The sequence below is a fragment of the Falco naumanni genome, chromosome 5 (assembly GCF_017639655.2).
Source record: "Falco naumanni isolate bFalNau1 chromosome 5, bFalNau1.pat, whole genome shotgun sequence".
In the NCBI taxonomy this organism is placed as follows: Eukaryota; Metazoa; Chordata; class Aves; order Falconiformes; family Falconidae; genus Falco; species Falco naumanni.
In genome coordinates this window covers 41,829,654-41,849,287 of record NC_054058.1, presented here as the reverse complement: position 1 = coordinate 41,849,287, position 19,634 = coordinate 41,829,654, and the positions used below count along the sequence as shown (strand labels likewise).

At 34.8% G+C, this 19,634-nt stretch overlaps 1 long non-coding RNA gene across 1 annotated transcript in view; it reads left to right on the top strand.

The window, feature by feature from the left end:
- Window positions 1-19,170, top strand: part of LOC121089281 — a 205,690-nt gene extending 186,520 nt beyond the window's left edge. Inside the window, exon 3 of the long non-coding RNA XR_005828179.1 lies at window positions 19,091-19,170. This is a non-coding gene — a long non-coding RNA (uncharacterized LOC121089281). The remainder of the gene's footprint in view (window positions 1-19,090) is intronic.
- The last annotated feature ends 464 nt before the right edge of the window (window positions 19,171-19,634 follow it).

Genomic DNA, 19,634 nt, shown 5'->3' with positions numbered 1-19,634 from the left:
AGTCAACAAATACACAGCCAGGACTCATGATGTGGGGCTGTGTAAGCAGCATTGTTACATAAGTTTGTAAGATATGGAATTTTGGTATTTCAATTTAACCTCTGCTGCTTTGACATAGCCCCTTATTATAGCCTGCCTTCTGAGAAGATATTTTAAACAATAGTAAAAAGCTATGACATAATGTCTAGATGCATTGCATCATATATTTTGGTAAGTCATAATCCTTCATTAAAATCCCATTATATCATGTTTATTGAAGATTTGGCATCTTAAATTAATACTATCAGCTTTTTCTCATATTTTAGATATTTTTGTTATGCATTAAAGTTCTGGCTTTGTGCGTTTCTTACCATATTATATCAGTTGTCTAAAAATAGTTTGGCAAAAAATGAACTATTGATGTGACCTTGATTTCCTAAATTAAAAAATGCGTACCTGTACCTCTCCAAATAAACTTTAACATTTCCCATTTGAAGTGTCTTTTATTCAATAGTAATAATAACAACAGCTTCATCTTACAGTGCTAGAGTACCACACAGATTTACCTGACTCATTTCTCCTGAGACAAGGTAATGTTGCTCTCACTGTTATCATTTACACATTTATTCTGCCAGTTATATGCTGAGATAAAAGTCTTGATTGTAAGTGATCAAATCTTTTTGGTCTTCTTCAGTCTTACGGGTCCTAACAGTAGAAGATTATTTTTTTTTACTACTTAGCATATACAGGCATATATAACCTCTCCGTTTTGTCTTATATTACAAAAGGGAGTAGTATAGACTGGCTAGATAGGAAATTTTTGCACCCATGAAGCAGAAAAAAAATAGAGCTGTAGGTCTGGATATGGAGAGTAGTTTGTGACACGGACAAAGGAAAGCCATAGGATTCAGTCCTTTCAGGCTCAATGTAAGTGATTCAACACAAGCTGTAATAATACTTGCAAAAATTCTGAGCATGTGAAAAATGTGGAAAGAATACATCTTATGCTAACGTTTGCTTATTGAATCTTTAAAAGCAGTAAGTCTTCAGAAAGTCAGATTAACTCAGCTTTCCATGAGTGAAATAGAAGGCAATAATGCCTTCATTTCTTTTTAGAAGCCCATGAATAAAACACAGAAGTATATAATGTTTCCACAGTGCTGCAGGAGGTAAAATATCTCCACCTTGTTGCGTGTGTCAGTCTTGCAGCTGCTATTAGTGTAACTGCTGTTTTCTGCCCCAGCTCAGTAAGAGTCTGGGGCAGAAAAATTGAGAGTTAGAGAGAAGCAGGAAGCAATATTTGTAGTGGTTGACTCACTTTTTCTGTCAAATATTCACAGAAAATAGATTAAAATGCCCTATATAGCTTTGCCTTCACAGTTTTATCTAGTCCAGGGTTTTATAGCACTGTTGATTTAAAGCAGCTATAAATTATTTTCAGAATATTTTCAGAAAAAAATCTTAATTTAAAATTCACATTCTGTTCAATAATTTTTCTTCTCCAGAATTATTCTCAGATAATATGTTTCATCAAAACCGGCACACTTCCTTTTATAATATAGAGAAACTGTATTACATTTTATTTTTATTTTAGTAAAAAATGCATAAAAATCTATGTATGGGGCAATATATAGATGTGATTGCACATAATCTTGCTCATGCATGTGTTAACTAGAAGTAACTATTTCCATCACAATTTCTAAGTACCTCAAGTATTGACTCCATTGTAGACCTTGAAATATTGTAAATATTTGCAAATAACCAGAGTAATTATAGCCTAGTGCAAAAACATAAATACAGAATCCTAGCGTGTCTGACTTCACTTGTCTTTGGTGTGGAGGAACCCTATTTACAATTATGATATCTTTCAAGGAGGAAAAACAATTCCAATTACTTCCTTTATAGAGGTTTTATAGTTGCCATGCTCTGAATAAAGCAAAGCTCAGCATACGTTTCAAATCCTAAAAGTTCAAAGTTATGCATCTAAATTCTGCTTCAACGTTTGTGCCATGGCATAAATTTTTAACGTTTTGCAGCAGATACAAAGGTTTCCGTTGCTATCAGACCTGTTACATGTTGGCCACTTGGAAGAAAGGAATATAGGAGTTTGTTCCAGATCCCTAAATACAGAGCAGGGGAAAAAAAAAAATGTCTTTGTTAAGTAGCCTCCTTACATGATCAAGAATAACTCAGTCCAAAGTGAGGTCTTACCAGGTTTGGCACTGCTGTGCATTTTATTCTGCTACAGTCTTAGAAAGAGGACAGCAAAAGCCCCCGCTGACTACTTCTTATGCTTAAAATCATTGCTGTAAGCATTTATCTCCTCCGTGAGCCATCTTTGCAAGAGATTACAGAATTCCGATAATCAAAAGTTCCTTCTCACCTCACACACAAGGTTTTCCAGTTTCCTCACCCTGCCTCTGTTGCTATTTTGATCAATGAACAAACAGGAACATAAAATATTTTTTTTTCTTAGCAAACTTCTATACTAATAATTACTTTGTTCATTAAGTACTTTAGAAGACAGTACTTTAGAAGAAGCATTTAGAAGGATGAAATCTTAACTGTTCTTTAAAGGTAGCATGATTTATGCATTTAAATATTCTCCGCTATTGAAGAATTCAGTCAAGCTTTATAAATAAATTTTCTCTTTAACTCCACAAAACTGTAGAACACCTCCTTATATATTAGCATACATTGTCCAAATGCTTCATTTTATATGAAGAAGGATATTTTTTCTAACATTTATTTTTGTTTAAAAATTTCAATTAACTTAAATAATTAAGTTACTCAAATTCCAGTAAGATTTGGAAACAGTACATTTCAGGACAAAAGTTTTTGATTCTAACTTTTTGTTATTTTATTTTAATATTACATCAAGAAATATTTTGAGGGTTCCCAATTTTTATCTCTTTTTAATCTTGTTTTTTTTTCCCCATACAACTTCACTTACAATAGCAATGCTAAATTATTTATGGTTTATAGATATTTTTAATCATATTATTTCAGAAGCAAACATTTCTGAGCCAAATTTCTCTTACATTAAAGTATACAGACTTCTCAGCTTTTAATGTTACACTGAATAAACAGAAGAAGGATGTTAGTTTTCCTGTGACCAATATCACCTAGAGAATATATGTGTATTTCATTAAAAGGGGATATACAAATAAGAAAATATGAAACTGTAGTTCAAGTTGTAAGTACTAGAAATGTATTTGTTTAAAAACAGTTCAGCAGCTTGAAAACTGGTGTTGATTTTCTAATGTATTTAAAGTAGGTGGGTTTCTACATACTTAGTGTTGTGATCTCAGTGGTTTTCCAGTCAGTAGTCAGTCCATGTACAGTCAATCCAGATTTGGGATGAGTATTTGTAGCATTTTATGAACTCGTATGGTAAGAGTAACTCTATTCATATCTATGTAATGGATGGATTTCCTTTACTCTGGTGATTCACCTTTTTTTTTCATGGCTAGAGAGAATCACTATGCTGGTCTGATATTAAAGCACTGTTACCAAATGCTGAACTTTTTTTATTATTGTTACTCAGTTGCTATCTTAGATATGCAACTGATGGCTTTTATTAATGACAGAATTGTGAAAGGATTAGCTAATGGATTTTTAATGCATCTGGCATTACTGTGGTCTTTTGTTCATGAATTATTTGTAAATAAAGATTGGACTATTCTTCCAGATTCTTAAATTGAAGACTTAAGAAACGCCAATAACAGCAGTTCATCAGATATAACAGTACTTTTCCTAGGAAGATTATGATTCAAATTCCTGATTAAATATGTGAAAGGAAGATGGAATTTTGGTTCTTGCAACTTAGTATTGTCATAAATAATAGTAGACTGTTGCTTGACATGAAAATTTATAGGCTTTACAAGCTCCTTGATACTGACACACTTTATCTGTGAAAAGGTCAAGAACAGGCACACAGTTTTTGTAGTATGATCACTAGCCTGAATCTGAATTTTTCATTGCTAAGGCTTCTGATTGATTTAAAAACACATTCAAGTTACAAAGGGATCAATAAAGAAAGTTATTTACAGTTTTCATTTGGAAATGGGATTATAGAAAGTTAGAGGGTTATATAAACAATCTATACTATTTATATCAAGCAGCATGCAACATTTAAACCAACATACTTTAAGCAAGAAAAATATAGTAGCTTATATCCTTGAAATAGCTGGCATAATTTTAAAAGTAAAGTAATATTAACAATATTGCACATATATTTATTTTTCTTTTTGTCTCTTCAGTTCATAATTTTGACAAAATCTTACACATTATTTTTGAATCAGAGTTTATATGATTATTGACTGTAAGACTGCTGATTATACTATATTTATTGACTTGAGTAAAATGTTTCAGTTGTAAGAATATTAAATTGTGTGTACTAAATAATACTTGTGCACATTACAATTAGAATATGGAATAAAATAATATACATTACCAGAATATTCCCCTATTAAAGTTATTTGGTTTATTCCTCCACCTGAAAAAATAATAAATGAAGATATTTTTTTTTTTTTACATCCAGTTCTACAGGAACACTTATAATTACACTTCCTGCTGTGAATATGACCTCTAATCCATGAGACACTGAGTGCAATTTCCATGACTGAATGTAGATATCTAACAGCATATTAAATGCCTTATCTTGTCTGATCTCCATCAGTCATTATGGAAGAACAAAAATCTTCTGTGGATGTCATATGTCCAGCCTAACAAGAATGCCTTTGATAATTAAAGGTCCTTAAAACAGTATCTGAAATAATACATGTTCAACTCCCTCAATCTCTTCCTAAATAAATGACTTATAGGCTTTATGTAGTCATAAAAAATAATGTTAAGGAGGAAAATACCAATCATGCCATTTTCCATCTAAGTTATTAAGAACAAAAAATCTAAAACTACATTCAGCTGCAGGATTTATGATTATTTCTAACTTTCAGTTCACATGAGCTGAGTGAACATATGCTGACTGCCATTCTCACTGCAGTAAGGTGCACCCACAATATCCTACTTTTTACATGTGGGATGTCACAGGGAGACAACTTGGATATATGCCCCACATGGGTGTTGTGCCCTATTAACAAAAGTACAGTGGGATGGATAGGACCAAGCTTCTAGGAAAGAACAAAAAGGATCAGGGTGCATAATTTCTTTTCCTTCTCCCAGACCTTGTAACGAGTTAATACAGCTGTTCCATCGAGCAAGCATTCTTGTTGCAGCTGTAGTGATGTTAAAACAAAATCAAGTAAAGAAAGCCCTAGTTCTATTCCTAAGCAAACGTAAGAAATTGGGGCATGTCAACAAAAGGAATCATTGTATAGTAACTTAAGATATTAATTTCAAAATATCTTACTCAGGGATATTTTTACAATTATTAACAGGAAGTGTCATACTAGCTAGCTGTAGTTACCTCATTATATAAACAATTTCTCCATGATTTTGCTTTCCTTTTGCTACTGTTCATTGTGTTAATTCTACAGTGTTATAAGATACAGAATTTTTTGGTTGTTGTTCTTTCAAACAAAGTAATTAAAAGCATTGTTTCAAGACTGATTTGTCAAATCAATGAGGGAAATGTCTTTCCTGTAAAATGTGGTTGGGGTACACTTTAAAAGGCAGCATTGAATGAGGAACTAATAGATTCTACTAGAAGTCAACCAAATCAAAAAATCTCTTCTGCTAAGTGTGGTTTTTGCATTAGCTCATGGGCTAAATATGGTATTCTCTAAAGTTCTTTTCAATTGGAAAGAAGAAAAAAAAAAAAAAAGAAAAAACCCAGAAGGCTAAGATAATTTGAAAAAAGCATTGGGTAAAAAATAGTGCCAACAAGCAATTAAGAAAATTTCAAGAAGTGTTGGATGCAGAAAGGGTGTATAAAGTCCATGTGAGATAATGTAAAGTAAGGGTTTGTTAAGTGAGCATGTGGTTGGCATACGTAAAGGGAAAAACACAAAGGAACTGTAGGCAGAAACTGGCTTGTTTAAAATCTTTCTAGTGAGAACAAAGGTCTTCAATATGAAATTGTTAAGTCTGACCCTTTGGCACGCAGTAGGTGTTATCTAGTTAATGGGATATAAGAAACTTCCTGTAGAAAGAGAGAAAAACGGTGCTACTTTTGTTTTTTCAAAGACGTTAGCCAATGGTGAATCCCAGTGTTTGTGTTACAGATTGAACAGACTGTACGACTGTATGTTATGAGAACAGAGAAAGCAATAATAAAATGTGGAGAGGCTATAAAACAGGAACAATAATGTGATAGGAGAGGAAGCTACCTAACTGTTCAAAAAGACACAGGTGCAATTGTATCCTCAGCTGAAAAAAAAATAATCCTTTGGTAGCTCTTTGTTGAGCATCATTGTCAGAGGTGGAAGTCAAAATGCCAGATGGGTAATCTGAAATTCAGTAAATAAGGCTGTAAAGTTATGCTAAAGGTGACAGCATCTGTCAAGCACAGGCACAGCTTTAGAGAAGGCCATTTGGACTTTCCAATTTATTAGAAAGGGAAAACAAGACAAACATGAGGATTTGGGATTTTTGAGGGGTTCTGTGAGACTCTGCAAATTTTTTTAAGGAATATTTAGGGGAAAGGGATCAGGGAGGAACAAAGAGGGTAATAGGGATACAAAAAATCCCAATTGCCTGTGAAACACTGCGACTCAGTATAGTTGTCTGACCAAGCCCTGCATCTGATCATCTGTCCTATCTTTTTGTTAAACCCTTTCTTAACTCTCTTTTCATGTAATTTCATCCTATGTCCTGTGCATGTGAGTGCTGCAAACACCAGGTGCCTGTGGTGATGCAAGTCGAGGCGGACTTAAAAGAAACACTATGTCTGCGTGACTGGGTTCGGACAAAATGGCCTTTATTGTTTATACGAACTATTTATATATCTTAGACAGTGCAGGTGTTAGACCCTGATAGGTTTTTGTGTCCTTATTCTTGCTTGCTATTTGCTGTTGCTGTAGGTACCCGTACGCTGCAGTTCTAAGTTCCGATTCTTCACATCCTGTTTACATACCTGACAATTTGTGGCTGTCTTAAAGGTACACGACTAAGTCTTTGAAGTCAACCAACTTGTCTGCAGACCCGCTGCAGACCCCAACAGGTGCCAGCTACTGGTAAGGTGAGCATGAGTGGATTTGGTGTCAGCAACCAGAGTCTGACCAGGGTGTAGACGCCCCAGTGGTGTCAACTACTGGATCTAGTAGGGGTCTCAGTGCCAGGAGCCAGAGTGGGTGAGGGTCTTGACCACCAGCTACAGCAGTGACACAGCAATGTGTCCCCTAAAAAACAGCTACTGCAAGGGACTGGTGTGACCGGGGTAAGTGAGGTGCTTAGCACTGACAGCAGCAGTGGGACTGTTGATCACAGCCCATGTGCCTGGTGCTGGCTGCTGGTGGGGGAAAGTATCTTGCTTTCTCTAAAACTGTGCATGTGCATGGGATGTTTGTGCAATTTGCTAGCAAACTTCAAGCAGGACTAGCTGGTGAATAATAGTCCCAAGGTCCAGGCAGGGGTATCAGATAGTTGGAAGGTCCATGCTAGTATTTGATGGGACCCACAAATGAGAGGTGCCAGTGAGATGAGTCTGTGCATGCATGTATCTTCTTGCTAAGTGAAAACCAAGGTGAGCTACCTGATGAATGGAAGATTCATGACCACGAACTGGATAAGATGACTCAGGATCTAGGTAGGAGTGTTGGACAGTCAGGACGGCCATGCTGGTACTTGGGGGATCCACAGATTTGTGTGTGCTTGTGAACCCAAGGAGCGGTATGTACATGCATGTTTTCACTAGTGAGCTTCTGCCTCTGCCAGCTGAAGAGTAGAAGGGGACCTGGTTGCATACACTTATGTTTAAGGTGAGTCCTGGTACTGTTATACATTGCTGCTGTTTGAAGGCAGTGTCTTGTCTGTGCCTTTGTGTGTGTGTGATTTATGTGTGGGGGATGCGTTTGGGGGTGTGTGAGCATGTGGGGGTGTGGGCAGTGTATGTATGGCTGTATCTGTAGATGTGAGACAGAGACCATCAGGCCTCAGGGTGCACCACACTGGGCTGCAGCAGGCAGGCATGAGGAGCCCCCAGCCCCAAGTGCGCAGGAGATGGTGGCCCAAGTGCAGAGGGAATACTGGCCTCTTATAACATCTCTTAAGAAAGGTCTTTGTCTGTTAAAATGTCACATCCAAAGGAATGATAGAAAGCTGAACTGCAGATAAATGGAAAACTTTTCTTTCAATCTGGCCACAGCACTCTCTCTCTGTTAACTTATTCAAGGCATTTTGTCTCATTACTATGTGCTCTTTCATCTTAATATCAAAAGTTTATATTTGCAAAATTTTATTTATGTTTGGATTGACAATCTGCCCTATGGCATATGACCATAAGGCTTGTTGCTTTTTTCTCTAAATTGTACTGAAGGAACAATTAAAGGTGGGTTTTGGTTTTTTTTTTAATTTATAGAAAAAATACCATATTTGCAAAACACCTATATTTTTACTTGCTGTATCTCCATATCTCATTATATTTAATGCATGTTTTACAATAGGATCACTGTTCTGAAGCATTTGTCAGGTCTTTTTTTTTTTTTTTAAACTGCAGCTTCTTCTATCATTTGGCTTCTTCCTTCCTTAAGAACTGTTTTCATTTTTCAACGTTGTTGTTATGTATTACTTTTATAGTTTATATGCAATAATTCAATGCCATATTGTAATAATGATCTACAATAAGTTAATTAGAAGTGATCTATTAATAAATCTTTCAGGAGGTTGGAAATATGCAGACTTTCACCTTATACTTGACAGTACATGATGCAGTTGTTAATGAATCAATAAGGAACACTCTCACCTGCCTTAATTCCAATTAAAATGTTGGAACTATGTGAGATGAAGCCAGTGGCAAAGTAAATAATTATCTTTAATAATCTGTATGTATATGCATAAATAAGTACATACCATTATAGTTGGTTGTGTGAGATGTGTTGTTTTCTCTGCATGTCCTGTACTTTGAGACTTAAGAATTCCTTCTTTTCCACCTTGAATAAAATTACAAAATTTTAAAAGTTTATTATACAGAATTACAGCTAACAAATTTTGTCTTTAAGTAATTTAGGACATTCACATTTTTCAGGAAGAGAGTTGTGTTTCTCACAATGTACCAGTGATGTACAGAAATATATTCTCTCCTAGCATCTGTAAATCTTGTTTAGACAATTTTTGAACAATTGCTTATAATATAGATAAATCTGTATATTTCATCAGCTTGTGAAATCCTACAAGTAAATTTGACTGGATTGGATGTCCAGAAATCTTTTCCTGTATCTACTACTTCTGCAGAATGAATCTGATTTGTGTGTGAAGATTTTTGATGTTTTGGAGAAACACAGCCCATTCAGTATGAAAAAGTAAAATTTTATCAATTGTGAAGATTATAACAGGAGCTATATTCTATTATAGGCTCCAAAATTTCGACATCAGGGAACTATATACTCTGTTAGCAAGCAGGCATTCATTGTAGGCAGGCAATAACCTCTTTCTGTGAAGAGAAGTATCCTCCTTTGTGAAACAGTTTGAAGACCAAATACTGTTATCTCTCTTTGTTGATTAAGGAGAGTCTAGGTATCTGATGTTCTCATTAGGATCTGCCTGGAGTTAATTAATGAGAAACATTAAGCACAAGAGTTTGTCTAAAGAAGTGGTTGACCCCAGGCTGCAAAGTAGGTATTTCCTTACTTGGAAAGCAGAGGTCATTCTCAAAGAAGTGAACACCTTTTTTAAAATCACTTCAGAGCACCTACTCTGTAGGGGTTTTTCTTGAATTTTTGACTAGTTCTGCTGATATCTCAGATATATCAGCTTGCTGACAGCTCTGGGGAAGAACAGAAAAATTGTACATGTCTATTTTGGTTTATTTATCTGTGACCTAAATGTAATCTGACACATTTTAAATATGAAAAATAAATTAAAAATAAGTAGCAATTCCAAATTTAAGAAAAGGATGGAAGTTTAGTTTATGAATAGACAAAGTAAAATAACATCAGAACTCTTGTAGTGTCTCTAAATATATATATATATATGAAGCTGAACGTTTGAACAGAATCTGCAAGCTTTCTTGTTATCTACAAAAGTATAATTATTGATATGTTTTACTCCACCATTCTTCATACAAATAGCTAAAAAAATTTCCTCAGTAGTATTTATGAAACTACATCCTACTTTGTTCATTGGAAGTCTGAACAGAAAAGGTAGTACTGTACATGGATAGATAATACATATAGCTACATATAGATCTGTATTATAAAAATTCCTTGCATTTTACAGGTAAACAATAAAGAAAAAATTTTGAAAATTGGAAAATAAAATTTTGTTTAAAATAAATTTTTTATCATGATCTGGACAATTATTTTCCTAATATATAAACTAGGAATATTATTATTATTTAATTTGACAGAGTTCAGAGAGAAGTAATTAACTGAAGTTTGTGGAGCATTTGTTTGTTACAATGATAAGGCTTTTTAAAGATACTCACAGATGCAGCAGAAAGCACAAAGCACCACTATTGTTTCCTTCAGGATACCAAGCCTTATCCTTATTGTAAAGATTGTGTTCCATGGAAAAATAGATTTTTTATTGCATTGGTAGTGATCTAATAAAAAGCACTTTTGGATCAGTCTTCACTCCACATTACAATTTTTAATTAGGCTAAGTTTTTGTTAAATTTCACAACTAATATAGGAGATGGTCATTAGAAATAATAAGGATAATGGAGACTGATAAAAATGTGTTCTGGTTTCTGCTTCTGATTAGGAAATACATAACAACCTTAGTGATTCTTTTAATTTCTTTTATCTTCCAAAACTCATTTTAGACAATCACTTGTATATTATTTCACATTTTCAAAGGACCTGTCATTGCAAAATACTTTTCAAATGTAAATAAAGTAGAATGTTGATTATTGTTTAATCCACTTCTAAAATGTAGCTACCTTTGGAATAAAATGCAAAACATGCTTAACTGTTGTGCAGAGGTACATAACAGAAGGTTTGCTGACAGGAGCTGAAGTAAAGTAACCTCAAGAATTTAAATAGGCACTGTATGATTTTTCAAGCTGTAATTTCTCTGAAAGAACTATGGGAATGACATTCAAAAAGCCCACACTGTCATTGTTATTTATGAGATTGCCTCTAATTTTTTATAAGTATGTAGATACTGTGTGTGGTCTTGTTTTGCTGAGGTCAGAAACTTTAATTTACTGGGAGGGAGTAACGTATCTCCACTTTCCTAGATAACTGCCTAATTTTTTTCAGGAAGAGAGTGCTGTATTACATTCAGCTTGCTTCACATATTTCTGAATAGATATAAAACACACAGAAGGTTTTTTTCCTTACTGAATCACTAAAAAAAAAATAAATGGCTGGAGTTCAATCGTCACTAGGTTTAGAAGTTTGTGGGTTTGGTTTTACCAACTGATATTTTTTTTTAAATTACTATCCTTATAGAAGTTTTTGGGAGGGACAACAGGGAGTTGAAACAAAAAAAAAAACCCAGGGAAATAGTACTTCTTAATTACTTTAATATCTTGCAATAAAACTATGTACATTGCTTATCATGCCATATTTCTTCATAAATAATATACTGCTGACATTAAACTGAGTAATAGCAAAGGTAGAGAGTAGGAGATATATCTTACGATACGGTTAAGAGTATATTTTAAAGTTACTGTATTTAGCTTGTGGATTTTGCTGGCTTGCTATCTGGTTGATCAGTTATTTCTTCTTTAATGTACCTGAGTTAATTTATGTCACTTTGTATTCATCTCATTCTGAATCTTGCTTTATATTATCTGATAAGACAGTAACTAGTACATCGCTCTAAGGTCTGATGTTTTTGAATATACTTTGCCTATGTTTTCCAAATTGCATGACTTTGAGCCACTATGTGTTGCCAATATTTGAACATAGTTTGGAATTTAAAAGATGGACAGAGTTGATAGCTTCTCTAGGGACTGACCTGCACGAGAAAAGCAGAGAAAAGTCATCTTGATGAAAGCAAGTTTCTAGTAGTTTTCCCCACATTTATATTTGACAGAAGATGATTCTTCATTAGCATTTTCGTTTGGAGTGGTAATGCACTTCTGAAAAAAAAATCCTGATTCTACTCATTCATTATGATTATTTTTGACTGCAAAGTGTATATAAACAAGATTACTTTCAGATGAAAGTAAACTGGAAAATCCACTCCAGCAGAGCACCACATGCTTTCTTATAGTGTAGATACAAGAATCCGAAGTAGTAACTGGGGTTGTGCCTACCAAGCACTCATACTAAAAGGAGGTTTTCAAACCACTTAGAACATTGGTTGTGTTTGAAATGCTATGTCAGAAGAGAAAACTAATTTGTCTTTAACATTTGCTGTCAAACACCAGCCCTCAGGTTTTACAGATGATTCTTTTGTCTTTTGTCTTCCACAGAGATTTTTTTCTTGTCTTATATAATTTCCTGTCCTTCTTGCCTTTTCCTTGGCTGTTTTATCTTTTTTGCTGAACCCTTTATTTTTTTTTTTTTTTTTTTTTTTTTTGCATTTGTCCTTGTTGCTTCTTTCTTTGCCAACTTCTCTTTGGTAGACTCAGAGTCCATTGTGAGTCAAAGGTTCATTGTGGTTTTGTTTGTGGTCATGAGAAAAAAAAATGTTTCACATCAGTCCATCTGTGGGCTGATGACATGGACCAGCTTCAGCCTGGCTTCATTCCCACAGCCCTGCCCAGCCATGTCAGGGCTGTATCAGACACTGGCTCCCCTCACCAGGCCAGATCCCAACACTTCCTATGGACCTACTCAGTGCCTGGGGATGTGGCTGCCCCAGTGCCTCGCAACTGCCAAGTTCCTGACCAGGCAAATAAGTTTGCCTCTGTTCTTCCAGAACCTGCCCTGATGCCCCCATGGAGTCCCTCCACTGCTCCTAGCTCCCAGCCTGGGGGATGCTGCTAGCCCTTGTGGCATTCTGGCACTGACTGCATTTAGTCCAGATGGTCAGACTAACTATAGCACCATAAGGCACACACATATGGTGTGAGGGCACCAAAATGAACAGAACTTTGGGGAACTCTCACCAATAGAGACTGGGAATTGCTATAGACTGATATTTTTAATAAATGTCTATTATTTAAAAACAGGCAAGACAATTTAAAAAAAAATATTTTTAAAAAAGTTATTCAGTTATTACAGCATTACATCAAAGAATCTGATATTTTATTTTACAGATAAGCCTAAGGAAAGAACTGTGCTAAATATTGTTAGGCTAATTGCCCACTTTGGTATTTCCAGCCAGAAGTAATTTCTCTCATCTTTTTAAGACTATCAGGTTTCTTGTCATAGGCTTAAACTGATTAGGCTGATCTATCTTTGAACCGTGATTTTAGCAAAAATGAACAGCCCCATTGTTCTGTTCTGTGTCTTTCGAATCTGAACAATGAAATCAGGAAAGGAAGGCTTATATTTCATCTGCTTTTTTGTGTGAGAAATGCTATTCTTCAGTCATTCCTTCCAATCTTATATTCACACATGGAAGACTAAAAAATGTGATGTGACAATGGCTGACCGTACAGCTTTATCTGAATGTATCTTTCTCATTAACAACAGTATAAATTGCCTGAGACAGTAAAGATTATGTAGTTAACTAATTTGTTGCTTCTTGGTCTGATTTCTTGGAATTGTCTCATCTATTTTTTTAATCTTGAAATTGAGATGTTTTAGACTTATATGAAAAGAATTTAATTCATGTGAATGAGGAATCTAGTTATGCTGCTTCACACCTGCCACATCTTCTTCTCATCTCTTTTAGATCTTTCAAGATTTTACAAGATACTCATAAGGGTATCTTGTATTAAAGATGGAGGACACAGTAAAGTTTCTTAACATAGACATATGCACAATTTTTTGTGGTTGTATTTTGTCCCTGAGACACTGAAAAAAATCATCATAAAGCTTAAGTTTAGTTTGTTGTCATAGGCTTCCAGTATGTTTGTCCATAAGACTCAGACCTATCTTATCATTAGACATGCTTAAATCACTTTTTATAACCTGAAGAATTACCTCACTATATCTTATTTTCTGGCACTTTAATAATTTATTCATTAGGTCTTAACTTTGATCTAAATAATGTTCTCCAACTGAACTTTAAATTTGAATTAATCATTTTCTCTTGTACGTATTACCATTAGTCATGCTCTCAGTATTAATCACAAAAGCATAATATTGTAAATACTACTGACTACTTTTTTTTTTAATAAAAGAAACACTTTCTTTCCTTACAATGAGACTGCTATACAAATTGGAATTACTTCTCTATGGTGTAGTGCTCAAGTAGGAAATCAAGAAGTACATTTCAGATTTAGAGTTTTACAGATTTTTGTATGTTTCCCCTTCACTGGGACTGATGATGAAGTTTTCAGGCATTTTGTTTGTTATGCTTTTTATTTGAGTGAATATATTGAAAAGGATAATTAACTGTAGCACTAATGTAAGATACCACAAAAAGGTTGTCTTCAAGGTGTGAAGAATCCAGTTCTCCATTTATGCTGGAGGTAACCATGAACTGAAGCTGGTAGAAACCAGGTTGTCAATATGAAAAGTGGGTTGCATGTGGAGTTGTGGATGATACAGAGGGATAATTCCATGCAAATTCAGTGAAATTTTGACTTTAATGTGGAAGAGCTGCTTCTGAAACAAGAATTATCTTTACAGTGACTTCAGCATTTTTGTTTGAAAATGTTTCCCTACTTTGGAATTAATTGAAAACAAGATACTCCTGGCAGCCTCACATTAGAGGCATGCTACCTGTTACTGATGTCTGAGGTCATTTAGTGTTTATTATTACCCACTTATATCCTGCATACTGCTATTTAATTTCCTCAAATATATGAAATCAGAAAACATGTCAAGGAACAGCAGGAAGTTTGGTGTATAAAGTGGGAGAGAAATTATAAAAGTAGACAGAAGTTATTTATGCAGCAAGGGGACAAGCAAAGGGTCCAAATTTTTTGAGAGATTAAAGTTATTTAGACAGAGATGGAAAACCACTTACCTTATGCAGCACAACAATGCAAATTTCTTAAATCTGATCTTAATTTCCAATTCAATTAATAGTTTTCTTCTGTGTTAGATCTGTATTTGGTGATATGAGTTGAATGAAAAAAGACAATATTTTAAGGGCAGGTTTACATGACTGGACAGGCCTTGTTGTAAGTTGCACTGGGCGCAGGTGCCTGGCAGTGTCAGGGGGCTGCAGGGACCCGCAGGGCCACCCTGAGGTGTGGCTGGGGCTGCCCCTGGTTCCCGCTGGCTCCAGCTGTGGGGGTGGAAGCTCTGGGGAAACACACTTAAGGAAGGGCAAAGTGTCACACAGAGTGGGGTTATGAAAAAACGTGTGAGAAACAGCCCTGTGAATATTCAGGTGAGAGAAGGAGTGGGAGAAGATGGCCCAGGCACTGGAGTTGAGATTCCCCAGTATAGACTGTGGGGGAGAGCCATGGTGGAGCAGATATCCATGCAGCATTCCATGGAGGACCCCATGCCAGAGCACAGAAAAGGTGCAAGGAGCGGCAGAGAGGAGTTGTTGTGGACTGATCCCTCATTCCCCTTCCCTCTGCACTGCTTGGGGGTATGGGGTGAGTAGAGCAGTTGGGAATGATGGAGTGACATTGAGCCTGGGAAAAAGGGGAATGTAGGGACAAGGTATTTTAGGTTTTGCCTTTCTTTCTCACCACGATACTCTATTTTAATAGGCAATGTATCAAATTAATTTTCCCCAAGGTGAGTCTGTTTTGCCTGTGATGGTAATGGATGAATGAGCTCCCTATATTTACTTTGTCCCATGAGCTTTTCCATCCTACTTTCTCCCCCTGTCCTGCTAGCAAGGAGAGTGAGAAAGCACCTAGATGGGTCATCTGGCAGCCATCCAGGGTCAACCCATAAGGTAAGTATTGGACCATAAGACTATATTGGATATAATTTAGGTAACTGTAACATGGTTCTCTGAGTAGTGCCTACAATACACAATCTGAGTATTTTTGCTGAGCTGGTGATATACATACAAATGCTAAAATGTGCTTCGGCTTGGCACCTCCATTCTTCTAAAGACGTCTTTCTTAAAGCACTATGCCTAATTGTTCAATGTTAGGCTATGGTATGCACTGAAACAGCTGAGTACTTCTGCTGTGCCAAGTAGCTGGAGCTGTATGGGCCAGGTATAGATGTGGCTTCTGGTCACAAAAAAACCTGTCTCACAGGAGGCAGTGATAATGGGTAAGAGTGACTCACATTCCTATTATCAACATGCAATTATTTTTTAAAGGCTAGTTGAGTGTGTTATGTTTTTGTTATGGCCTTTAGCAATAACTAATTTTTTACTGTTATTTGAGGATAACCTTGAGAGTGAGAGGAGCTGAGGACCCTCCTTTCATAGACACTGGAATGGAGAGAACGTAGTTTGCTGCAACAACCATGCAGCAATGACACTGCTGCTAAGAATTCCTTCTAATAAGGGTTTTCTTCACTCTGAACTGTATATGTCATAAGCACTGAATTTAATTAGAAAGTTCTAGTTCATGTTTCTAAGCATTCATTTCATCTTTCTCTATCAAGGTCTATAGTGAAGTGGAGAGTTTTGGTATAAATCAATTGCGCATTCTTGAAGCAGTTAACTGAAAAGTTGATTTTTCAGCCAATAGACACTGTTGCATATCTCTATTCTGTGTGCTGCAGCATAGGAAAATGTTTGTCATGGAGCATTAGGTAAAGCTGTGCATCACTTATTCAAAGACATTAATTGATCTATGTTGAGCCACAAATAACCTAAATAATAGTACTAAACTTGAAAAGGGTCAAGTTGTCTGCAAATTAAAAAAAAAATAGTTAATATTAAAATATTTATAAGCACACTTAAAATGTTTTAACTAATTTTATATTGGGGTTCATATGGCCAATATGAGTAGTTTATATTTTGTATGATTTTGTTTTATTTTTTCTGGGTTGTAGGATTTTTTTGTATTTTTATGATTTCTCAACTTGCTGTCAAATGTTTTAAGAAATTCTGTGTGTGAAATCTTCTTTGACACAAAATGGAACTTCTTCCTTGGTTTTTATTAATACAAATTTTTATAATTATCCTAGAGATATTAATCCTTTTTATTTAATATGTTCTGTCTTTTATATTTATATCTGGTTAGATCTGGATATTCTACACATAGTTTTTAGAGCAATCTTAGATGATTATACAACACTCTTTTTTCACCCTGTACCACTTTAGATAACGCTTACCAAGACTGACTTTAAAACCGTTTTGGTTTCTCTAAATATCTTTACTTAATCTTCTAGTGCTCTTTACTGTATTTCCTTTTTCTTCTGAAAATTGTTCAGTATGTCAGTCTCACTGTTTTCTTTGTATAGATTGTTTGCTTCTTTTTCCTTCTCAACTCCATTGAGCGTGATGATGGGACCAGGTCCCACGGCAGCTTTCCTTTCTGCTGCTTGTTCCTTTCCACCACATTTTTTTTCCAAGTACAAACCTTGATGGCTTCTCAGTTCTTCACTGGGTTTGTTCCCATTTTACTGACACTTTACTCAAAAAGGTGTCTCATCCACTGTTTTCTTATCTTCTGGTAACCCAAGATTTAAGCGGAAATGTTCAAATCTTTGTAAGTAAAGTTCTCTGGCAGTGATATTGCATGCTATTTATTCTCTGCTGGTTGTATTTAAGAGCAAGTAGGGCATATTAGCTTAATCTATATTAGCACATAGTGAGGTCCAAAGACATTAGCATCAGACATCTCCAAAGCATGTAATAGTACTTGCAAAGGCTGCGTGTGCATATGCTACAGATGAGAAAGCAGTATACCATACAGAGCGATGTTAATGATGACAGGAAAAAGAGAAGGATCAGTTCCACATAAAAACAAAAGAAGAAAAAAATTTCCCTTAATATATTGCAATGAGATAAAGGCACTGAAAGCAAAGTGCATTTGCAAAAAGAGTTTTACAACTAGATAGGTCTAATCAATCTGCATAGTGCTATCAGTGATTGTGGAGTCTAACGCACGTAATTTGTTGATAAGCATTATTTCAGCAGTCCTTAACAGTAATGGTTGCCCTGGTTAAATTATCTCTTTTCCTTTTTAGCTTTTCTAAAATTTCCATTTAGATTTTCTAGAAGTTGAAGTATATACATATAAAATTAAGGTAACAAATTATAAACAGTGTGGCAGATAATACAGTACAAATTAATGTATGCTAATTAATTTTGAGATAAATGAATCCAGTTTCTCTCTGCAAAAATAGCTATTTTGCCTGAAAGAGTTAAGACAATATTTAAAATTTTAAAAGAAATAATTATGCATTTGCTATTATTATTATGTTCTTAATGTGGAATAAATAAAGGTAGAATGATGGCCTATACTTCCTTAGATGTTGTCCTTAAATACCAGTCATAACAATACAGAAAAACACATATATATATGTGCAAAACAGAACATACATAATTTTTCATCCAAGCTTCCCACTGTAAACATCAAACTCAGTGTTAAATACATGTATGAAACCTAAAAATGAAAACCAGAAAAAAAGAAAAAAAAAAATCCCAGGTCTCTAAGTGTGATGTTATCTATCTTATCCAGCAACATATTGTGTTGGTATCTCTATATGTAAGGACTAGATAGAAAAATTAGTAATATACAAATAGTTTAAAAATAAAAGCTGTTTATCCTTCCAAGGTGAATCCACCCCAACTGTCATCATTTCAATCACATATTTTAATATATAATTTGGAGAATGCAAAATGCTGATACAACTATATTTCTGTGTAAAACCATTGGTGTTTGAGCCTAACAATGTTTAATGGGTGATTTGCTTTAAAATACATTTTTATACAGTTTGCATCATAACAGTAGCCAAGTCATATCTGAATGGATGCATATGTAGAAGCTACCTCACATTTTTTAAATTATTTTATTCCTTGCATATAACAAATATGTCTATGTTTAAAGATTAACATTTTCACAGAATAGGAAGCTAAGATCTTGTCTTTGTCTTCTTTGTTTTAGCAGGAATTTGCATGGTGGATTTTCTAATCAGACACCCAACCTGTTCTTTGATCTGATAAGAGTACTACTAGACACTGTGAAAGGTAATTCAACTTCACCTTATTGCTACCACTGATTGTGAAAAATTAAAGCCATAAAATTTACATTATTAAATTAATATAAGTAAAACTCGTGGCTTTCATCTTGATACTTGTAGCATTGCAAACTCTGTCTTTATTAATGGAAGCAGGAAGACAGTGCATTTTCTGTTTATTTTTAGTTGAGCATCGTACTGAGATGATTTAGTGTTTAGTAAAGCATACATTTGTATATGCACTGAGCTTGATATAAGAGATATATTATTTTATGAATATTTGTAATTAATACTTTGTGGTTGACATGGTTGATTTTTAAAAGCAGACTGCTTATTAATTATTCATATTTACAACGGTTCCCAACATAAATAGAAGTTTCTAATATTTATATTATAACAGATATTTTAATACCTCTTAGTTTTATTAGGTTTCAGAGAGTATGTAAAATTTCTAAATCTTTCTCAAGATTCTTA